This window comes from Macaca mulatta, chromosome 12, assembly GCF_049350105.2.
Source record: "Macaca mulatta isolate MMU2019108-1 chromosome 12, T2T-MMU8v2.0, whole genome shotgun sequence".
Taxonomy (NCBI): Eukaryota; Metazoa; Chordata; class Mammalia; order Primates; family Cercopithecidae; genus Macaca; species Macaca mulatta.
In genome coordinates this window covers 94464964-94470025 of record NC_133417.1, presented here as the reverse complement: position 1 = coordinate 94470025, position 5062 = coordinate 94464964, and positions in this window count along the sequence as shown.

Below are 5062 nucleotides of genomic sequence, written 5' to 3'. Positions count from 1 at the left end.
TATTCATCATTTGACTTTGGGGAAGTAACAGCTTCTGTGCTATATAACTCTTCTGTCTATAGTTACTGAGATTGATGAGATATTCAATGTGCATTGCATTTTGTAAACTGCAGAGGAGTCTGGATAGACAAGTTTCTTCTAATAGTACATGCCCCCAGAACAGCTGTGTGCAGTGACAGTGAGGCAGCAATTTTCATGGGATTATTTGAAGGCAGGACATCTGGTTAGAATCTTCTCTTGCTATTTAACATTAAGCCTGCCTATCTGTGATGATGGTGGGCCTACTGTGAAACTGGGGAAGGCATAGTTTCAAGTATCAGGGGCTTACAACAAATTGATCATATAGACTGTTGCAACTTAAGGATAGAAGCTGGATCTTGTTCACTTTTATGCAAAGTATAAACTCAAAAACTTGTTGAGAAAAATTGAACATTTGTATCCTAGAAATTTCTAGGCACTCCTTGGTATGATTAGGACATTGTGGTTATTTGAGAGGAAGTAAAGCTTCCCTGGATTTCTTAATGCTCCTGTAACAAACCCCAGCCTCCTGACACTCTTCACATACCATGAGAATTAGATCTATGTCCACTTGTCTAATTAATTGCTCCGATCTGGGCTGGGCACAGTGGCTCACACCTGTAATATCAGCACTTTGGGAGGTTGAGGTGGGTGGATCACAAGGTCAGGGGTTTGAGACCAGCCTGGCCAACATGGTGAAACCCCGTCTCTACTAAAAATACAAAAATAAGCTGGGTGTGGTGGCACACACCTAGAGTCCTAGCTATTCGGGAGGCTGAGGCTTGAACTCGGGAGGTGGAGGTTGCAGTGAGCCTAAACTGCACATTGCACTCCAGCCTGGTGACAGAGCAAGACTCCATCTAAAAAAAACAAAAAACAAAACAAACAAACAAAAAAATTGCTCCTATCTGAACTGATTGTGCAATTTCTTTTATATCCTTGAGAGAGCCAAATAATTATAATACAGACAAGGTCCCTGAATTAGTCTGGTTTTAGAGAACACTGACAAATACAGTTCCTAAATTAAGCCCTGAGGGGCCAGGAAGATGATAGTGCTATCTGTCTCAGGATGAAACACAGGCCTGGGAGATACCTCTAGGCCATAAAAGCTGAGCAGCGTGAGGTTATCTAGCCCCTGGAAATATTTTGTTTACATAAGGAGCAAGTAATCTGGGACTTCAAGCCCCAGATGACGATGAGGACCATCCAGCAGGAAGGGATCAGAGTCAGTTCCAGGATGAGGAAGGTAATCCTGGAGGTGAGCACCAGGTGGGTCCATGGACTCCTTGTCCTCCACACAGGTATTATGCGAGGCTGTGCAGAGGCAACCCAGCTGGTCCAGCAGTGCCACAAGGAGGGTGGTGATACAGGGTATAGACAGCCTGCAGCTTCTTGGGCAGCACCGGCAGCAAGGCCTGCACTGCATCTGAATGGTGCTCTGTACCAGGCACACACCTACAGCCCTTCTCACACCAGCTGAGATGGCAGCAGTGCTGTTGCCCAGGCAGGCATTCACCTTCCACAGGAGAAGAGTCCAGGCTTTCATTCACCCACCGGAACAGCTTCAGGATGATGCCTGGAATCTGCAGAGCAGCTGAGGCTATGGTAAGATTGAGAGGAGGTACAAAGGAGACCAAAGGGCCTCCAGTTGGTGGGGACAGTGGCACAGGCAGATATCACTCAAGGATGGCCAGAGGCCAGGTGGGGCAGAGACCCCACCCCACCCAGCCTCATCAGAATGGGAATGTTCCAGACCCGGGGTGCTGCACTTGTAGGAGGCCTGAGGGTGGTGGTGAGGAAGCCCTCTTGCTGATTTTGGGGACCACTGTGGCTAAGGAACGAGTCCTAGAGCCAAATGCAGCTGGAGCATTGGCTTATCCATTTACTAGTGCTGTGACCCTGGGCAATTCACTAAACCTTCCTGGGCCTCAGTGTCTTACTCTGCAAACTAGAGATTACAAAACTGCATTTTCAAATTCAACTGCATCTTAAGGTGTGGATTAAATGGCACATGATGAGCTTTAGAAAGATGTTGGATATTCTCGTAATTATTATGTTATTATTATACCTCTGAGGCCCTTAAGAAACTTGCAGTAATCTCTGCCATAAGTTGTTCATGTCTAAGCCACCCCCCGACTTCACCCCCAACAACATACATATACCCAGGCTTGAGCACCGCTAGAGCTGGACCTATGTGGATGTCACTGCAGTTCTATGTCGTGAGGAGATGTCCATGCCTCCCTTCTCAGTTGTATAAAAAATTTTGTGCGGCCGGGCGCGGTGGCTCACGCCTGTAATCCCTGCACTTTGGGAGGCCGAGGCGGGCGGATCACGAGGTCAGGAGATCGAGACCATCCTGGCTAACACGGTGAAACCCCGTCTCTACTAAAATACAAAAAATCAGCCGGGCGCGGTGGCGGGCGCCTGTAGTCCCAGCTACTCGGGAGGCTGAGGCAGGAGAATGGCGCGAACCTGGGAGGTGGAGCTTGCAGTGAGCCGAGATGGTGCCACTGCACTCCAGCATGGGCGACAGAGTGAAGACTCCGCCTCAAAAAAAAAAAAAAAAAAAAAAAAAATTTGTGCAACATAGTAAGATTCTCTATTACCATATTCTTCAATGATTATCATATCAATGCATTAATTACCATCTTAATTACAAAAAGTATTACGTAGTACACTTGTAATCAAGGACTATCAGAGTTGGAAGGCCCCTGAGGTGCCTCAGTCTCTTCTCGCTTCACTGTTGAGGAAAGGGATGCCCATGGAAGTTTGAGTGTTTTTCTCATAAGTCAGCAGAGCCACTGTGGCTGAGCTGGGGTTGAGCTACATTTTCTTTGTACTCCAAAAGCACCCTGGGGGTAAATTCCATAACATCCTGAAGAGTAAATGTGGACCGGAGGGACTCGTGTGCAAATTTCTTCTCCTATATTCTCCAAAAACAAGCAGACATTTTCAGAGTAGTCCAATTTCCCACTGAAAGAGGAAGTTAGATGACTAAGGAAGAAGGCAAAGGCAAATATAACACAGGAAGTTCTTGTCCTTGTCTCAAGATATTCCCAATTCTAGCACATACCAATAAAGATGTGTTCTCTGAGTTGTTCGGTTTTCAGTAGCCAGTGATGCTTCTCTCTGTGCCTTTATCTAAGAGACCTGGACGTATGTGGTATATCTCGTGGTGTGTTCAGTGTTTCCTTTAGCTTGCTTTATATAGTCAAGAGGATATTTTCTGCCAAGGTCATGAATTAGGGGGATGAGAGAAGAGTGTTACACAGGTTGGACATAGCAGAGGGATGGAGTGGAATGAAGTCAGACATATTTGGTTGGCAGGAGTTCCAAAAATCCCTTCACTGCCTAAAATTCATGAAATCCTTGCTCATGTTATAGAATATATCACTCTTCAGTGGCTTTGGAGCCTGGGAAAAAGATTTGCTTATAAAGAGCAAGTTTTGGCCCTTCATTTTCACCTTGACTGTTAAGTAAAGCCCTAACCCTACCAGCTCTTATCTTGTTCATTCTATGGCCACCTTCATTCAACAAATAGGAGAGCTCCTTGTGTGTCCTATAGCCTGCTCCCTTATTCCCTGTTTTATTAAGCCCTGTGGGGGCAGCCTGCCCCTGGGAGCCATATTAAATACTTAGCTCATAGTTTCTCTGGAGATGTTGCTAATGGGAGTTCTGACTCCAATCCTGCTCTCTGGGGTAAAGCCTAAAGAGATTCAGGCAAAGGATACTTCAAGCCTTCTTTAGTTAGTGCAGGATCTTCTCTTTTATACAGAAATGTAGTCTTCAAAGCTGCTTATTTTCTCTTCTGTCCAGCACCAAGGAGGCTGCAATTAAGTAGCAAGGCCACACATATATTTTTGGATAGGGCTAACAGAGTTCTGGGCATTTTGGAGAATCACAATTTAAGAGTCAACAAAGGGGTTCAGAAGACCATCTAATGAAACCCAGGCTTTGTAGAGACTAAAACCATGAGACCTCAAATAACTTAAGAGAAGTACAAACCTAGGCAGAGGCAGAACTGGAGCTAGTAGTCTTCTGGCTCCTAGACCAGTGCTCTTTCTGGCAGAGATACCAAATTGAGCTGGGCTAGTGGACTCAATTTCACAACTACAGACAGGCATTTCTGAAGGAATAAGAATTTTAACTTACATTCCTATGTGAGCTAGAGCATAATATCAATATTTGCATTTAAAGTGCTTGTTTTCAGAGCACTTATATTCATTCTTCCGTTAAAGTAGACAACCACTGAGTAACAAGGATTATCAAAACTCAACAAAACAATGAAAGGAACTGGTGCACTTTCATGTCTGATTATTTCATTTTGTGAACCAAGTGCTCTGATTTCCCAGGGAGTTTCTAAGCCAGGGGTATGTCATGCCTGAAGATGGAAAACTAAGATAGCCATCTCTCCACCTATTTATATACATGTACCAAAGATTTAGTACTTGCAAGACCAGTTTCTTGGCATTTTGAGGCATGGGATGGGATGTGGGGCCTATGCTATAATATTCCGGTATCTAAGTTTTGACGTCACAGAATATCAGAGCTGGAAGGGTCAGTTTGTCTAATTCTGCAATTTAGATGAAGGAACTGAGACTCAGCAATTAAGTGGTTTGCTCATGGTTTTCGAAAAACAAAGCAATTTGAGCAACGTAATTGTTGATTGCATCTCTGTGGTTGAGTGGTTCATTTTCATTCTAGTCTACTCACCTCCTGTTCTCATAGTATACTACTATCAAATCCCAGTTACTTTCATTTCTATTTTGTTTTAACCTCAAAGGTATTCATCAGGAATAAATAAGCTACCTGGGATCCAAAATCCTTCCTAGGTCTTTTCTCATTTCTATGAAGATTGTGTGGTGACAGAATTATGACTTTGGTGTCTTAAGGTGATTTTGTCATTTTTGTTGCTATCGAGAAACACAACTAACAGAGGAAGCACAATTTCAAGAAGTAGTAGGTCAGATAGAGCAGCCTCGAAGAAAAGTTGGTGCTATTTACAAGATTTAGTTAATTTTAACCAGATAGTTATGTTAATAGG